The sequence below is a fragment of the Lipotes vexillifer genome, unplaced genomic scaffold (genome assembly GCF_000442215.2).
Source record: "Lipotes vexillifer unplaced genomic scaffold, Lipotes_vexillifer_v1.1 scaffold1701, whole genome shotgun sequence".
Taxonomy (NCBI): Eukaryota; Metazoa; Chordata; class Mammalia; order Artiodactyla; family Lipotidae; genus Lipotes; species Lipotes vexillifer.
Window position 1 is genome coordinate 1229992 of NW_006794217.1, and position 18903 is coordinate 1248894.

The 18903-nt window shown below is 62.3% G+C and overlaps 1 protein-coding gene across 1 annotated transcript in view; it reads right to left on the reverse strand.

Moving 5' to 3' along the window:
• LOC103072712 (mitotic spindle assembly checkpoint protein MAD1-like) overlaps window positions 1–18903 on the reverse strand; it is a 147565-nt gene that overhangs the window by 14672 nt on the left and 113990 nt on the right. The gene's annotated exons all lie outside the window — the stretch shown is intronic.

Genomic DNA, 18903 nt, shown 5'->3' on the forward strand with positions numbered 1-18903 from the left:
GTGCCCTTCGCCTTCAGACCTGTTTCGCGGGGCTTGAATTGTATCACGGGATTTTCTTCATCTGCAACAGGAGAGCTCACGTCCTGCTGAGAGCCCTGCACTTTCACTGGCCACATTCATTTAAAAAAAGAAATTTCCACTCATATTCTGCAGTTGATTTGCTCCCTGGACCCAGGAATAGAATATAAATAATCTCCTCACTTCTTGCACGTATCTTCCTGTGATTTAATCTTGGAAATGATTTTTTAAAGGCCTGTCACATTCGTATCTGCCCTGGGAAAGGGAAATTGCTCTCTTTGGAGTGTGTGAAGACCGCGTTTCTTTCCCAGCTTCGCCGGCCTTTTCTGCCGAGTAAGCACCAACTCCCTCTCAGGACCCAGGACACATCCTCACGTGCTGGTGTCGGTGGGCGGCAACAGCAGAGACTGCGCGGCAGCGACCAGAGGGCGCGGCGGTTTAGGGGACCCTGCAGAGCTGGTCCTTGAGGAAGGTTCGGAGAGCCCCAGGCATCAGACTCCCTGACCCAACATGGCGAGTGGCCGCCCCGCACAAAGCACACTGGAGGGATCCGGACTCTGACGCCGAGTCCTGGGCTGCGTGGAGCCCATCCTCGCCCAAGGGCAGGACGGCGCAGCCTCAGAATCTGCTCCCAGGACAGATCCCAGGGAACACCGTGTGACAGCGATGGAGGGGGGGGGGGGCAGTGGTGGAGGCGCCTTGGGTGGTCTGCACGCCCGCACGTGGCTTGTGGGCTGAACCTCACCCCGTGTGTTTTCCTTGATGCAGTGTTGTTTACAAATGTTAGCCACTGCTACAAACTCAGGGAAATTAGCATAAATATTGCTTGTTTCCAGCTCCTTTGAACCCTGGAAACCCTGGGCCCACAGGCCACACGGCCACCGGCAGGACACCCGCCCGGAGGCCCCAGCCCCACGCTGCCAGCTGCTCCTCCGAGGCCGAGGGTCACCACCCACGCCGCACTTCCGCCGTGGCCCGTCCCACGGCGGAGAGCGGTCTCCTTGGGCTCGGGCCCACCGGGGCTGGGAGACCAGGCGAGGGAAGGCTCGTGCGGTGTCGCCGGCCCTCCTGCGCACCACAGGCTGGGCCTGAGCTCTGGAGGCAGGACAGCATGAGGCTGGGCCCACTTGGGGACACGGTCGGGATTCCACGTGATTGTGGCTCAAGCGAGGACAAGGCCAGAGCCTTGGTGGTGACCTTGTTGCCCACGTCCCCGGGGGATGCCACGCCCCCGTGGCGCAAGTCGGGCCACCCGCAGGACACTGGCCCAGGCCTCAGGGGGACAGCCAACAGCTCACACTGACTGTGGTACACAAAATAATCCTCACTCTGTACGGACGACGTGTCACCCTAGGAAAACGTGACGAAAGAAACATCCAACACTCACGATTACGTCAACACGCCGTTTCCTCCGTCCTGTCACAACTGTGTGTGAGCGTATGCAGTAGACCCACGCCTGTGTACCCGGGCACACACGCAGGCTCACAGGCCACACAGGCCTGCGTCTGCCCGGCTCAGACGCCCCTGCAGTTGGCGGCATGACCCCGCACAGGAGGGGAAGCCACGCTGACTCGCGTATTTACGCGTCTAAGTGCGTCCGGGCCCTGGACGGCCACCAGGGGAGGGGCTGCGCGGGCCGTGCTAAGCTGGTCCCACAGCTGAGAACTGGGGGCAGCTCCTCGGGCAGGACCCTGAGAAGACCCCCGACCTGGGCCTAAAGGGGGACCGAGGACAGACGCGAGAGGACGGGAAGGTCGGGGGGCTCCCGCCTCCCACCTGGTGGGGAAGGCGACCTGGGCTGCCCTCGGATGCACAGGGCTTCCTACGAGGCGCACACGGGGAGCGGCTGACTTCACGATGCACCACGGAATGCTGGACAGGAGGCCACCTCCCCTCCAAGAAGGAACAGCCACGCTCGGTTAGGAAAATACCGCCTAATTTTCCGTCAGAGTGGGTGACCTTACGGGGGAATCTAATTTCCCGAGTGACCCGGCACAGGGTCTGTCCTAACACGACTCCCGCTAGCCTCGTCTGAGTGGCCTTCCTGGGCCTCGCGCCCGGTTCCAAGGCTCCCGGGGTCCGACCCGCTCCTCGGATTTCCAGGCCGCCGTCATTGCTGCCAGGCACCGGGGCGGGGCACGTGGCCATCGCAGCAGAGCCTGGACCTCAGGCCACACGGGGAAGGCTGCTCGTGGAGCCCGTGTCCCGTCTGAGAGGTGCAGGCCCACGGGCCCCCAGTCACGGCTGCGAGGGCCTCGCCGGGGCAGACATGTGGGGCGGCACCCAGGTTGCTCAGCCTGGCCCAGACAGCCGACATCTGAGAGCGGTCCGGTGACATTATGTGATTTAAAAGCTAATTAAACTGAGTGATATAAAGTATAACAGCCCCAGGTGTTTATTTCCAAAGAGCATTTGGAAGGAAAGGGAGAAAATCCAATAAAAAGCTCTGTGAGGTATTGCGTTAGGAAGTAATCACATCGCTAAATCACTCGGCGTCTGTGGTGGGGCCACTCCCGGCCCGACTCCTGCACGAGGCCCTTGGGGCACTCGGAGGCAGCGGGAGCGGAACTGGGGCCCTGAGCACGCGTGTCCCAGCCGCCTGGAACTAGTGCCCCCAGAGGCAGGCAGACCCCTCACGGTTCACGCGTGCGCCCGTGGGCAGCCCTCGGATTCAGGGGACAGAGGGTGGCGAGAGGCCTGGTGACGGGCACGACGGTGGCTGGGATCCACCGGACAAACATTCACTGAGGTCTTCCGTTCCGGGCGTGGGGGCCCCCTCAGGATTAGCAGGGGGCGTGCGGCAGGAGTTCGGGGGACGGAGACACAGACTGCCGCCTGACGGCACGGCCGCCGGGCAGGCCCCGAAACCCGTCGGGTTTGCATGTGCACCATGACCCTGAGACGTCCCAGAGACAGGCAGCCCGGGACCAGGACGGTTGGAGGGAGCCCCAGTGGCCTCTGGCTGCAGCCCACCCCCTGCCCGCTGCAGTCCCTCCCTGGAGGGTCTGGCGCTCTCCCAGGAGACCGTCGGCACCACCAGGATGGAACTCACCAAAGGGAATCAATCTCCCATGAGCAGCGTCGCCAGCCACCTGTCAGAGAAGGGCTAGTGCACGTGCCACGGCCGGGGGCCTGGGGCAGTCAGAGTCGGGGACGAGGGGGAGACCCAGCCTCCCCCTGCGCCTGCAGGACACCTTCAGGGCTTGGCTGACGGGCTGAGGGCCACCTCCTCACCCCGTGGGCAGGAGGATGTGGTGCCTCCTGCCACGTCAGGCCTGGCGCCCGAGATCTAGGATGATCGGTCTGGCCAGGGATGGGCCATGCCCCGCCCCCAACATCCTCCCCCAGGGCAGCCAGCGGACCAGTCGCTCAGGTGTCCTGACCCCTGCCTCCAGCCTTTCCTCACACCCACCGGTCACCCCCACGGGGCCCACGTGTTTCCAACAAGCACCTCCTTGAGTGCCTGTAGGAGCCCCCGCTGCAGACAGCTCCAGGTGCCTGTCCGGGCAAGGGGGCCGGGGCTGCCAGACTCCAGGACGCCCTGAGGACTCCCTTCTCTCCAACAAGGTCCCCGCAAGGACGACCTCTCCAGCATCAGCTTGTGCCAGGGGCTCTGTCTGCGTGGCTCTGAGTCTCCATCCCAGGCGAGGTGACGGGGGAAGGACAGCTTGCTACCCGGCCCTCGCAGGCGGCACCACGCCCTGAGTGCCTGGCGATGCTTCTGGAGGTGGACGAACCATTCTTTTTTTTTTAGTTTATTTTTAAATTTTTAAATCGAAGTGTAGTCGATTTACAACGTGTTGGTCTCTGGTGTCCAGCAAAGTGACTCGGTTATACATGTACGTATATTCTTTTTCATATTCTTTCCCATTATGGTTTATCATGGGATATTGAATAGAGTTCCCTGTGCTGTACAGTAGGACCTTGTTGTTTATTTTAAATACAGCAGTTTGTATCTGCTAATCCCAAATTCCTTATTTATCCCTCACCTACCCCCCTCTCCCCTTTGGTAACCTTAAGTTTGTTTCCTTTGTCCATATGCATCTGTGAGTCCGTTTCTGTTTTGTGAGTAAGTTCATTTGTATCATATTTTAGATTTCAACTATAAGTGATATATGATATTTGTCTTTCTCCTTTTAACTTGTTTCACTGAGTACGATAATCTCCAGGTCCATCCATGTTGCCGCAAATGGCATTATTTCATTCTTTTTTGACCGCTGCGTAGTGTTCCGTCGTATGCATGTACCACGCCTTCTTTATCCATTCATCTGTCCATGGACATTTAGGGTGCTTCTATGTCCTGGCTATTGTAAAATAGTGCTGCAGTGAACACTGGGGTGCCTGTATCTTTTCGAATTACGGTTTTGTCCCTATATATACCCAGGAGTGGGACTGCTGGGTCATATGGTAGCTCTATTTTTAGTTTTTTAAGGAACCTCCATACTGTCTTCCATAGTGGCTGTACCAACTTACATCCCCACCGACAGTGTAGGAGGGGTCCCATCTCTCCACACCCTCTCCAGCGTGTATTATTTGTCGACTTTTCGACGATGGCCTTTCTGACCGGTGTGAGATGATACCTCCTTGTAGTTTTGGTTTGCATTTCTCTAATGATTAGTGATGCTGAGAATCTTTTCCTGTTGTACCTGTGGGTCATCTGTATGTCTTCTTTGGAGAAATGTCTATTTAGGGCTTCTGTCCATTTTTCGATTGGGTTGTTTGCTTTTTTTTGTTATTGAGTTGTATGAGCTGTTTGTATATTTTGGAAAGTAAGCCCTTGTCAGTCACATCATTTGCAAATATTTTCTCCCAGTCTGTATGTCGTCTTTCATTTTGTTTATGGTTTCCGTTGCTGTGCAAAAGTTTGTAGGTTTGATTAGGTCCCATTTATTTATTTCTGGTTTTATTTCTACTGCCCTGGGAAACTGATCTAAGAAAACATTAATATGATTTATGCCAGAGAACGTTTTGCCTGTGTTCTAGGAGTTTTATGTTGTCGTATCTTATATTTAAGTCTTTAAGCCATTCTGAGTTTATTTTTGTGTGTGGTGCTCTAATTTCATTGATTTACATTCAGCTGTCCAACTTTCCCAACACCACTTGCTGAAGGAACTGTCTTTTGTACATTGTATGTTCTTGCCTCCTTTGTCGTAGATTAACTGACCGTAGGTGAGTGGGTTTACTTCTTTTCCATTGATCCAATATGTCTGTTTTTGTGCCAATACCATGCTGTTTTGATTACTGTAACTTTGTAGTATTGTCTGAAGTCTGGGAGGGTTATGTCTCCAGCTTTGTTCTTTTTCCTCAGGACTGCTTTGGCAATTCTGGGCTTTTTATGGTTTCATATAATTTTTAGGATTTTTTTGTTCTAGCTCTGTGAAAAATACCATGGGTAATCGGATAGGGATCTCACTGAATCTGTGGATGGCTTTGGGTAGTACTGGCTGAACCACTCTTATTCCTCACTGGCCCTTGACCAGTAGACACAGCCCGTCCTACACAAACATGGCCTCTTAACCAGGCTCCCCAAGTGGGCTCCTGTGCTGATCTAAAGTGCAGACAGGTCAGGCTGCCAGGGAGAGAAAGGAGAGGGAGGCCAAACCAGGAGGAAGAGTGGGAAGGAAGCACTGGAGAGAGAGGGTGCATCCAGGGGGACAACCAGGCCGGGCCTCACCTTGGGGCTGGGTTGGGTTAGGGGACGCCTGTCCCAGGGCACTGGCACTCGGTCAGAAGTGCTAGCTCGGCACCCTCTCAGGCTCCCGGTCAGAAACACAGGTGGGGTCCGGGACCTGCAGGTCTGGGCTCAGAGGAAGGCTCTGGGGCTGGGCTCCTCCTCCTGCCCTGCACCTGCCAGACGCTGGGGCGAGTCATGGGCGCAGTGTCAGCGCTGGACCCGGCTGCCCTGCAGAGCCCAAACCTCCTTCCCTGCTTACATTAATCATGACAGAACAAACAATGGTGTTTTGAAAATGCATGTTTCTATGTGACTGGGTTTTTAAAAATTGGTTGGTTTAACATTTGAAATATAATTTCAGCTTGATTTTCCTCACCATGGGGTTAGGCTGAGGGCTGGGGAAATCATTGCTGGAGCTCCCATCAATAAGGGCGGGGGTCCCAGAGCACACGCACCAGGCCCCTGGGTGTCAGAGCTGGCAGGCTGGCATCGGGGCTGTGGCATCTCACGCTGAGCGGGCAGGGGGCGGGAGTGGCCACAGGGACCTGTCTCCACAGTCTCCCTCCCAGATCCCAGGCTCCTCAGGGTGTGGGAGGCCGGATGCCCACACAGCAGGGCAGGCGGCTACACCCCTGGCCACACCAGCACGCCCCTTCCCGCAGCTCTGGAGCTGTACGGGCACCAGCCTCAAGGGGGCGTGGGTTCACCCACCTGCTGGCTTAGAGCGGCTCTGGGCGGGTCTGAGCGCTGGCATTCTCAGGTTCTAGAAACTCCTCACGACCCATGCACTGCGATTCAGAAGATGCAGGCTAGTGTGTGCCAACGGCTGCTGGCCCAGGCGTCACCTCTGGGAGGTGATGCACGAGATCAGGGCACTGCCGTGTGAGTGGGGACGGAGGGTGACATGTTCTCCGAGGCCGGCAGCCTGGCCCCAAGCCCCCTTGGGCAGCCAGTGCTTCTGAGTCTCTGTCCCCTCGTGTGGAACAGGGACGGTCCACCTCAGAGCTTGCTGGGTGGACAGACGAGAAACGCACGCAGAGAGCCTAGCGCTCGGCCAGCCAGGCACGCACCTGACAGCGGGTCCATCGCAGTAGGCGAGACCCACCCCCCACCCTCCCTGCAGTTCCACCTGCCTTGGACACAGGCCAGAGACACGGACAGCCGTGCCACGCCTGCACTGTGGCCACCGCACCCCCTGCGAGTGTCGTGCTTCCCCGGCTCAGACCTCCCTGTGCTGGGTCCTCTGCCTGTGGAGCCTTCCTCCCCCAAGACCCTCCCCGGCCTTCAAGGCGCACCCCAGCATCTGCTCCTCCCGTGAGTTTCGCAGGGCCTGCAGACAGCCCATCACTTCCTTCTGCATCGTCCATCTGTCCACTGTCCACCCACCCAGGACCGACTGAGTGCCTGTTATGGGTCAGGCACTGCTCTGCCCTGGGTGCTGAGGACACAACTGGAAACAAATCGGACAGTTACTGCTCTTGTTGAGCGTCTGTATTCCAGTGGCGTAGACAGAAAATAAACAGGTACGTGATACAACAGCCAAAAAACGAAGCAGGGGAGGCCCTGGACAGAGCGATGGCTCCTCTGGACAGGACAGTCACGACAGGCCTGTGCACGAGGCGGCCTCTGAGCAGAGCCCTGGACGAGGCACTCAGGGACCAGGGTAGGGCGAGGGCACATACAAGGGTCCTGAGGCAGCGCACTCGGCGAGTCCAGGAGGAGCCTGGCGGCCAGTGAGCCTTGAGCGGAGTGGACGGGAGCGTGGGGGAGGAGCTGAGGCTGCAGGAGATGGATGTGGCGGTGCCTGGTTTGCGAGCGTCCTGCCCGGCCCTCCCGAGACCAGCCTGGACTCCACAGGGTCCACTCGGCCCAGCCCCGAGAGCGAGCACAGGCTTCACACTGCGTATAAAGAGATGACGCAGAGGGGCTTCCTCTTTTCAGTCCCAGAGGCCGTGGCGGTCTCGGGCTGACCACCACCTCCCCCGCTCCGTCCCGGCTCCTGTCCGCCTCACTGCCCTGGGCAGTTCGGTGGGGCCCCCAGCCCCAGAGTCTGCGTGTTTCGCCCCCTGTGGCCCTGCACCTGCCGTGGGACAGGCCTTGGAGCCACCCTGGCTTGGCTGCCACTAGCTGTAAGCTGGCTCGCCTTTCCAAACGTGGGAAACCTCATCTGTGACAAAGGAGTTGTGCCACGTCGCAGGCCTTGCTGGGGAGCGAACGAGTGAGCCCACGGCAGCTTTCTAAGTGGCAGGCATCTGTGGATGCCGCCTGCCAGCTCTATCATTTGCTTGATGTTTTTCTTTAAATCAACCATCTTTATCAACTTACACAGACTTAGCTTGAAAAGAAGCTTTACGTCACCACCGAAACGTGAAAACAAACACTCCTTGCTATAAATAGAGCAACTATGAAAATGAATTCAACAGAGACAAAACAGGGGCACCGAGCCCTCGTCCACGTCTGGGGTGGGCTGAGCCCGAGGCCCGTCCGCTGGCAGGGGCGGGGACCCAGAGCCAGACACCACGGCCACGCCAGCCCAGGCAGATGCAGGACCAGGGGCTCTACCCTCCCCAGCCCACTGCGGGGGAAGGGTGGCAGGGCAGGAGTTAAGGCACCCAGAGCCTGGCCAGCCTGGCCCGTCGCCAGGTGGGTGTCAGCAGAGGAGGGAGGAAGGAAGAGGGGCTGGGGAGCCGGTTAAAATCCAGCCACGGGTCCACAGAGCCCACCGGGAGCAACAAAGGTGAGGCCAGCCGGAGGCCATGCTGAGCCGTCCCGACCCTGGCCTCCGCGTGGCTGCTGCAGAGCGGGGACAGGCCAGACGTAGGGGCTGGAGCCCCAGGAAGGGCTCTGGAGGGTCAGACCACAGCAGGGGACCCGCTTTTCTCACTCGTCCAGTAGAGGATGAGCGGCAGGGGTTGCAGGGGCCGCTCAGCCCGGTGCACCTGGACCTGTCACAGACACGCGCGAAATGACTCCCTAACTTGGGAAGCTGCCGTGGTCATCGGCAAGCAGACCCCGCTCTCCTAGAACGGGGTCAGTGAAACTATGGTTCGTAGGCCAAACCCGCCGGCTGCTCTGTAAAGGAAGCACCACAGGCACACGGTCGCGACCCTCGGGTCCACGCCGCCCTCCGCTGCACGTGCGTGACCTGGGCAGAGCGGAACAGCTACGACAGAGGCGACGTGGCCTGCAAAGCTGAAAATACTCACAAGCTGGTCCCTCACACACAAAGTTCGTCAACTCCAGCCTGGGACACTCTCCTCGGGAGATCAGCCCCCCCCCGCCCACCCGCCCAAACCCTCATCAGAGCTTCTCTCAGCTGTAAACCTGTCCCAGACCCGTGCCGACCCTGGGGATTTTAAACATCTGTCTTTATCTAAGAATTTCTGACCCTGAAACCAAACCCCCTCCCCCAGCGTAAGGGGAAGCCCAGCCCCCAACACGGCCCTGGCCCTGGGGAAGCTGGGTGTGTGACAGCCCCACTGCCTGGGGGGCCAGCACCGGGTCCAGGCGCCTCACCCCCCAAACCCCGGGGCTCCGGTTCACAGGTGAGTTACCAGCCGCACCTGGTCACCTGCCTTCTCCGAACCCTTGGGGCCCCGCCGGGTCCGCAGGACGGAGGTGCATGCCGAGGCTCAGCCCCACGGTCACTCTGCCGGGGGGTCTCCGCCCATCTTCGGTGGGTGCTCTGTGCGCCTCGCACCAAGGATCACAAGAGGGACCTTGTGGAAGAGAGAAGCCACCAGAGCCCAGACCAGGAGTCCTGTCACTGCTCCTCCCATGGGTGACGCCAGGACCACTTTCCATCCGCCAACCTGAGGCCCAAGGCCGAGGCTCCACGTGGCTGCGGGGGCAGAGCCATCCCCGTGTCTCAGTGAAGCTGGAGGGGAGAGCCGTGACTGGCGGGCCTGAGGGGCAGGGCTAGCCAGGGGAGCCCATTCCACCTCGGCGCCCACCCTGGACCTGGCACGCGTGCCTCCTGACCCCGGCTTGCGCGTGGGGCAGCGAGCGAGCGCGACAGCGAACAGGACACTCTCCCACTGCAGAGCTGGCGGGCCCAGACCTCCATCAGGGGTCAGAGTCAGAGCACGCTGCCCTAGGGGGGCAGCCCGCACCCAGCCCCCCCGGAGGCCCTCTGAGACCCTAGCTCCCCGAGGGGGCTCCGCACGGGCCCCGCACGGTGTCCTGTCCCCTGTACCACAGTTGTGCCCCCAAGATGGGCAGCAGAGGCTGGCCCGGCCCCCAGCTCCGCGGCGCCTGTACCGTTCCTGGTCTCAGGACACCTCCCCCACTCCAGCCCCACGCTCCCTTCGGTCTCCTTGGAGAAAAATGCTTTAATATTATTTACAACAGTGGCGCATCGGAGGAGGGGCCAGCCAGGAAGAGGAGTCTCTTTACGACACAGGAGGAGCTGAGAGGCTGGAGAAGGCTGTTCCATGTCAGCATCGTCACCTTGTCAAGGAGGCCGGTCCTCTTGGCAACCAGAGGCTGTTCGCACAGGCTCCCGGAGAGACACCTTCCACAAACTTTGACGTGAACTAATGAAGTTTGCACAGCTCATCAGGACCGGCTGCCCTGGAGACTCGGCATCCACACCGACAGCCACGGCGAGACAAGCAAAGGCTCCGTCTCACGGCAGCGCTCCTGCCTGCGCCCGGCCCGGTCCTCGGCTTTGGCTCGAATGCAGAGGCCCAACCCCAGAGAAGAGCAGGTGGTCCTGTGCTGGGGTCTTGGTGGCTCCATGAGCTGGAAAAGCGGCACCCAGTGACCCTCTAGGGCCTTGGGAACAGGGTCCAGTCTAGCGGCGGATGGCGCCAGCCCCGGGATCCTTACGGGCTGGCAGAGGCGCCTGTGAGCTGGTGCTGGTGGGCCCTCTCCAGGCTGATGGCCCCGAAATCAGGTGTCCCTGTCACCAGGGAAGGATGACTGCCCTGGGCCTGGGGAAGGAGCTGGTCTGAGGGTCTCTTGAGCCAAGTTCTGGGTGAGGCGGGGGTGTGGGTGGGGATGAGGTGAGGCCTGGAGGGAATGGGCGGGGCGATGGGCTGACGGGGGGGATGCAAGGGGCGGGGCGCAGGAACTGGCCGAGGGTCTGGTGCGTGTGAAGGATTCGGGCAAAGCCCCCTGCGGGTCGAGGAGGCAACCGGCTCTCTGGGGTGGGGCTAGGGGGCGTTCCTGGGTGGGGCCCCCTGCTGCTGAGAGGTTTCTGGTTTGAGGGGGTCACTAAAGCCCAATGAGAGGCCCAGGCCCAGCCAACACCGGGCTGATCTTTGCTATCCCACCCCACACAGGGCGGTGGGTCTCCCCTTCAGGCTCCGATCTCTCCAGGCCTAGAGAATCAAAGTCACCAGCTTTACAGACGTGTACTGACTTGCATGACCATCGAATACACACTGACGAAACAAGGGACCTGCTGCATACCGTTGCGGGCTGGACCGCACTCCTCCAGATTCACGTGTTGAGGGCCCCCCCCCCCCAGCCAAGCGACTGTATCTGGAGACAGGGCCCTTGATGAGGTAACGAAGGTAAAACGAGGCCATCAGGGTGGGGCCCTGATCCAAGAGGGCTGGCGTCCTTAGGAGAAGAGGAGACACAGAGGGCTCTCTGCCCCCCACCCCCGCCGCCCCCCAGTGCGTGCACAAGGAACCCACGTGAGGACATACAGAGAAGGTGGCCACCTGCGAGCCTGGAATGACCCGACAGCACCGGTCTCGGACGTCCAGGCTCCAGACTGCCGTCCGAGCTGCCGGTCTGTGGCGCGGTCTACGGCAGCCCAAGCTGACCCACACAGCAGTGCCCATCACGTGGTCTTGCCTTGGAAAAGCCCACATCTTCCTCCTCCGCAACCCCGGGGTTCAGCCCCATGGCCTGGCTTCAGTCCTCAGGCTGCCCAGGCCTCCTGGACCACAGGGCCTTTGCACGAGATGATGGAACTGAAACCAGCTCTTCCACTGCACTGTGCTGCCTCCCACTGCCAGGGGCCCAGGGACACCGGAAGAAAATGGTTCATTTTCCTGGGGGAATGCTGTCATGCAGTCCAACCCTGGTCAGCCTCCTCCCGGCCGACTCCAGTGAGCCCGAACGCAGCACTCCCTCTACGCCAAGTTGGCCGATTTTTGTTTTTTTTGATAAATTTATTTATTTATTTTTGGCTGCGTTGGGTCTTCACTGCTGCGCGCAGGCTTTCTCTAGGTGAGGCGAGCGGGGGCTACTCTTTATTGCGGTGCGTGGGCTTCTCATTGAGGTGGGGCTTCTCTTGTTGCAGAGCACGGGCTCTAGGCATGCAGGCTTCAGTAGTTGTGGCACGCAGGCTCAGTATTTGTGGCGCCCGGGCTTAGTTGCTCTGTGGCATGTAGGATCTTCCTGGACCAGGGCTGTAACCCGTGTCTCCTGCACTGGCAGATGGATTCTTAACCACTGTGCCACCAGGGAAGCCCGTCGGCCGGTTCTTTACCCGTCTTTGTCGACTTTCATCCCGACGTCGCCAGCCTCTCCTTGCCCTGTGCTGAGGGCCGTGCCCTGGGATCCCCATGGCTCCCAGACCTAACTCCAGACCCGCCCCCCCCCCCCAAGCCCACCCCCGTCCACAGAAGGGCCCGGCAAACACGGGCAGTGGCAGCTCTGCTGGGGGGCCCTCCGGATAAAGCCGAGCCCTGGCTCTCACCCTCCTCCCAGGAGGCAGGTGTGTCCGGGCAGATGGGACGCGGCCACAGCACTCTGTGTGGCCCCTCCAACATCCTGAGCCACTGCAACGCCCGCCCAGCCAGGTTTGAGAGGCTCTCGAGTCAGCGTGCATCCCGAGCAACGCACCTGACGTTCAGCGGAGCCCAGACACAGGCAAGTTCAGATTACAGCGCCTACTTCGAGCTCAGCATTACAGCAGGAGCCTGGAGGCCCCACAAGTCGGCTCCTTCAGACGGGAGCCCGCGAACGGTCCCGACACCCTGTCAGGGGAGAAAGCCAAGGAGAAAGGACGCCGTCTGCCCGGCCGGCCCCCCGGCGCAAGCTCTCAGCCCCCCCACTTCCTGGCGGGGCCGGCTCGCCGTCCTCTCTGAGCCAGGCCCCGGCTGACCGCACAGCGGCACTGGCCAGCGGCGCCAAGACCAGAGCTGGGCCCCTGCAAGGCCCTGCACCCTCCTACCAGGCCTGTCGAAGGGGACACGGTCCCTAAGCAGCCTGTGACGGGCCCCAGGTCGGAGCAGAGGTTTGGTCCATGAACCATGCCACGTGGGCAGTGGGAAAACCACATCAAGATAGGCGGGTTATCGGCCCTCTTTCCTGGGGCAGCCTTTCTGGGAGCCCCAGGGCTTTCTGAGCCTGGGGGCCGCCGTCCAGCTCCTCAGCGGCCGGGGACCTGGAGGCTAACTGCACCGTGCTCACTGCAGCCCAGGAGGGTATGGCACCCAGGCCGGCCCCCGGGCTGAGCTGGGTGGGAAGGGACCCTGCACGACCCGGGTCACAGGTCGGGTCTACGCGTGGATGAGGAGGCAGCAGCCTAGGGCCCCAACGGCCAGCGCTTCTGCTTCAAAAACAAAAGAAGACAAAGCAAACCCCGCTTTCCCTGTCCCTCAGCCAACTCAGAATAGACACTCTAACTCGAGTTCCTGGACTCTCGGCGTGGAGTGACCGGGGCCACTGCCCTCCTGGAAGGTCTGCCTCCTCGTCCGTAAGGTGAAGGGGAGACCAGGTAAGTCTGAGCACCTGGAGGCCTGATCTCTGAACACGGAGGTGAACCACGGAGGGTGGGGAGGCTGGGCGAGACCACACCCCAGGCCTGACGCGGGCAGGGCTACAGCCAAACACCCGCCGCCTTCCAGCCCAGGAGCTGGCCCGAGGCCGCCGGCCACCAGCACTGCAAGCCTGGCCCCTCACGAGCACCTCTGGGGAGACCAGGGCTCTCGGCCGAGGGGCTGCTGGGATTTAAGCCCAGGGTTGGCTTGACTCTGCTGGCCGTCTCCACCCTGGGGTGGGGCTGGTGGGCCGTGGGGGGAGCTGAGGGACACGGCCCTTCTCATAGAATGGACCTGCCAGCAGCCGCCGGGCATAGGAGGGCCGCCTGCCCCGCTTGCCTGCCTGCCCGCTGGAGCCCACCCACCCCCAGACCCAAGCCTCTGCCTCGGCGCCCACCAGGGGCAGCGTGGGGCTGGGAGTCCAGCCAGCACCCAGCCCCGGGCGGCCCGTAAGTCGCCCACACCTGCATCTCACCTGCCTGCACCTCGGCCCCATCACAGGTGAACCGTATTCAGTTACAAGATGCCACCAGATCCTAGAGCACCCCAGGGAGTGCTGGGGGTCGGAGTAGCCAGGGCCAGGCCTCCTGCCGGCCTGGGGTCCAACAGGTCTGAGCCGCTGGGGCCGAAGTCCTTGTGGGGACACCAGTGCCTGCGGAGCCAGCCTCCTCCCGCCTCCTTCCTGGGGTCATCTCGGCGCTCATGCACAGACGGGGGGTGGGTGGTCACTGCATCAGTCACTGCTCCCGGTGCCTGACCTCCGTCAAACCACGGACTCCACGTCCGGGTCTTGGGACAGACAGCAGAGCGGAGAGGGGGAAGGACCTCCCTGCTCAGCCTCAGCGAGGCGGGGGGGGGTCCCAGCTTTGGACCAGCCCCTCTCCCGATACGAAGGCCCCAGCCTGTGGATGAAGCCTCCAGGAAGCCACCTGCCAGGGAACCGGCCCCAGGGGCCAGTCCCCTGCGCCAGCTCCACGAGGGGCTGCCTGCCACCTGCTCGCTGCCCAGACCCACTAGTCGGCCCCGCTCAGCCACCAAGAGGCCGGGGCCACAGTGCCCCGTCATAGGCCCTCTGCTCTCAGCTCGCCGCAAGGAGCCGCTGTCAACTTTCTGCCGTGCAGAAAGAGGAAGAAAGCATAACGCCAGCCTCCAAGTCCCAGCCTCCGGCTGTGAGCGCTAGGTGGAGGCCAGGTGTCCCCGGACAAGGAGAGGCCCCAGCGACGCGCGGCCGCTACGGTGTCCAGAGGCCTCGTGTGGGGGGCGGGGTCCAGGTCAGCACCTGCCGAGGGGAGCCCGGGGGCCGTGAGGCGTCCCTGCTCCTCTGAGCCCCTGCGACCTCCCACCTCTAGCCAAGAGCTGTCGCCACGGCAGCTCCGAGGCGCCCCTCCTGCTGACCTGCTCCAGCCCCAGCCCTGCGCCGGGCACCTGGGCTAGGCTGCGTGGTCGTCTGCCCCACGGCTCCAGCTTCTGCCTGGTCCGGCCTCGGCTGTGCCGTTCTCCTGCCCTGCCCCCGGGGACCGGGCAACTGTCTCCAGGGAGGCACGGGTCGGGCCCGAAGACACCCGGGAGGCCCCTGCCGCCTCCACCACCCCCCAGTTTCCCTTCCTCCTGACGTCACCTCCATGGGGCTGCCCCTCTCGGCCCTCCCGCCCTGTCCTGGGAGCTCAGGAGGCTGGTGGCCTGTATCCAGCAGGCAGGACGCTGAGGGGTCTGTCCCAGTGCTTGGTGCCAGGGCACGGCCCATGGGTTGCGGGGCCCCGTAAGCCAGGATGGCGGAAGGGGTCTGCTCCCTGCGTGGTGAGGGCAGGCCCGCAAACACGCGCTCTGCTCGTTCCCAGCCACTTCAAAAGGAAGGGGCAGGCGGCTGGAGACTCACGCCCACGTCCGGAAGCAGCAGAGGTGGCCTGTGTCCACTTGCCCCCGGCAGGCCCCGCCTGAATAAGGGGAGCCGGGGACGCTCAAGGGAGCTTGCATACCTGGCCCCTTCCAGGGCGGGCAGCAGGGCCACGGGGGGCCTCAGCCTGAGCCTCTGTCCCCTGACAACTGGATGACTTTGGGACGGACCCGGCTCTGCCCATCCTCAGGGCCCAGCAAGCAGGGATGTGCTGGAGGAGGTTGTGAGGGGCAGGGCCTCGGGTCTGTGTGGGCCCCAGTCCCCTCCACCTCAGGCCAGCACCTCGCGGGGCCCCAGGGGGCAGGCAAAGATCCCAGACAGCGGGATCAGGACCTCTGCCAGTCTGTCCGTGCGGGAAAAGCTCTGGGTGCGAGATGGGTGGGGCTGACACACGGCCTGGGGGCTGCCCGGCTCCTGGGGGGTCGGGACCCTCCCAGCCGCCTCCCTACTACCTGTACTTTGCAGCCTCGGAAAGCCGCTCAGGGACTCCACCCCTCGGCGCTCCCCCAAACCTGTATTTTCATTTCTCAGGAGCAGGTGCCCGTGGGGCCCCCCAGGAGGTGCACTGACCCGGGCACAACCGGACAGAGGCAGATGGGGAAGGTGTACGTGTCTGAGCGCCGGGTCCCCTACACACATGTCCACGTGCCGTGACGAAGCCACGCGAAGGTGCCACAGCTCCATGGCTCTGGCCCAGAGTCCAGCGCCGTCCCACGACCTGACGGGGCGTCCTCACAACCATGCCCCAAAAGTCATCTCCATCCGGCAGACGCTGACCACTGCCAGTCCTGGGCCAGTCCTGGGCCACACCAGATGCGGAGGGGGCTGAGGGCCAGGCCCTGAGGCGGTCGCACGGAGGAGCAGACGCACCGCCCAGGATGACCCACAGCAAAATGTGACGAGGGGCCACCGGGGCAGGCTCTCCGGCCTCACGCTCACCCTGCGCCCTGCTCCTGGGCCCTCGTGAACCTGCCGCCCAATCTGGACCCGGGGCCAGGCCCTGCACAAGACCAGCTCCCTGGCAGGTGTTGGGAGTGGCCTGGCCCCGAGGATGGGCTCTCGTCGGGGCCAGGCTGGGAGGACGGAGGGACGCAGGGCGGCTTCTGCTTCTCGGGAGGCCACGCCCAAGCTGGGCTGTGAGGGTCGGAGGGAGGGGCACTGAGTGGAGGAGCAGCGTGTCCGGGGCGGGAGCCCCCAGGCGGCGGGCCGAGAACCCCCGGGCGGCGGGCCGAGAACCCCCAGGCTGCGTCCAGCCCCCGACCCGCTTCTGCACCACCTGCGAGCTGAGAATGAGCTTGCTAAAGTGTTTAAGTGGCTGAAAAAGTGTTTAAAGCTGTTTACAGCAGCTTTACCCATAACTGCTAACACCTGGAAATGACCAAGATGTCCTTCAGCAGGTAACGTATAGATGAACTGTGGTCCACCCAGACAGTGGAAGATTACTCAGCGCGAAAAAGAAATCATTCATCGAGTCAAGAAAAGACCTTGGAGGCGCCTCAAGTACAAATCACTAAGTAGAGAAGCCAGTCTGGACAAGCCACAGACTATGTGCCTCCACTACATTCTGGAAAAGGCAAAACCACGGAGACAGTGAGAGACCACGGTGCTGGGGGTGTTTAGGGCGTGCAAGTGTTCTGTGGGACGTTGACAGCTCGCATTTGTCAAAAGCCACAGAACCGTACGACACATGAGGTGAACCACGGACTCTACGGTCATAACACATGAGTACTGGTTCATTACTTCTAACAAAGGCACGCCCCCTCGTCGAGGGCCCAGGGACCCAGCTCCGCTCCCCGCCTCCCCTCCACATGGGCGGGTGCACACGCACGGGGCAGGGGTCACCTCCCCACCGGGTCCCTGGGCCCCGGTCCCGTCGCGGTGTCCCAGAGAGCAGGGCCCCACCTGGGCCTCTCTGGACTCACGGCCCTGACTCTGGGTGACGGTGCCTGCGGGAAGGAGCTCCAGCCTCGGGGACCTCCTGACTCGGTGCCACGTCTGCACCGGTTACGGCTCTGGGCGGTGAGCGGAGAGAGTGCCCGTCCCTGAACACCAGTGGTCGGCAAGGCCTGGACAGCGGCTCGGAGCCACAGGTCAGCGCAAGGCACAGCAGGGCCCCAGGGGCACTGGCGCCCTCACACGAGCCAGACCTCGCTGGGGCCACGACCCACAGGACCAGCCCCGTGGGGAAAGCATGTGCCCATTCCCCAAGGGGGACACCAAGTCGGCGGCAGCCACGTGCTGAAGCCCGGCCTCCGTGCCCACAGCCCTCACTGTGGCGGGAGCCGAGCCAGGCTCGGGCCTCGGGAGACTGGGGCGAGTAAGCCTAGGACTGGCGAGGAGCGGGGTGGTGGCCCGGCCACATCGTGCATTCACAGGGTCACGGGTTTCTGTGTGCCCCCACAGGAGGACGTCACCGCATCCCCGGTTTACAGATTTGGAAGCTCTGGCTCAGCAGTTAAGACAGGCACAGTGGCCACGCTGGCCACAAGCTCGGTGTGACACATTCTAGAATCTGTGTCCGGCATCTTGCCTGTCGCCCGAGTCCAATCCTGCAAGGCCCTGGGTTAGGCCGGGCCCCGAGGAAGGCCAGGCACGGAGGAGGGGGCAGCCGGCAAACCCGAACGCCCACCAGGCACCGCAGGCTCAGAGCTGTGCCCTGTGGCCGTTCTTACGGTCAGTCCCCTCCTTCTGGCCATGGGGTGCTCTCCGTCCCCGGGGCTGTAGAGGGGAGGGCAGGAAAGGTCCTGGGAACCACAGCGGACAGGACGGCAGGGAGCAGACGCAAGGCGATGAACACGGCCTGCGCACACGTGGAGCTTCCGGGAGCTCCCAACCAGCTGCTCAGCTCAGCAGGCGTCCTGGCCGCCAGCTCACGCGGGACAACCTCCCAGGAACACTCTAAAGGCTCCAGCCCCACTCCTCGGGGGAGCAGGTGGGAAGGGGGCCAGGCCCTGCGGGAAGGAGCTGGAGCTGAGTTCCTGCCTTCCCTTGAATGGAACGGCACCAGCAGGCAGCTCCCACCCACGCGGCAGCAGGGGCCGGGCCGCAGCTCCCCGAGCAGAGCCCGGGGGCTGAGCCCAAGCCCTCCATCACCCCGGCACACACCAGCGGGCCCTCACCTGCAAGAGCACGCAGCTATTTCTAACTCTGCCTTTGACCCTCCTCCTGCCTGAAAAATCACCTTTGGGAAAATAAAGTCAACCGCCGTGACCTGAGATCCTTCCCCAGCCCGATCCGCGGCCACGGGAACCTGTGCGCCAGCCTCAGGTGGCAGGGCTGGGATGCAGTGCGGGGCCGGCCTCTGCTCCCGCCAGCTCACCCGAGACCCTTCCACAGAGGCTCGGCTCTCCAGGGAAGCCCTTCTGAGCCCCGGGGCCAGGGTGGGAAGGGGCCCGAGTCCCCCAGAGTCCAGTGAGCTGGCCAAGGGGGTCACAGCTGCCGCAAGCCGAGGAGGCTCAGCGCACCTCCCCTCCCCCACGGGCCGCCGGCACCTGCACGGCGCGGCCGGTCTGCGCTGTTTACCTTCTCTCTGGCTCGCCCCCCGTCCTCAGCTCACACTCTGCACCTGCCCTGAGCCGGCGGGCGGGCAGCAG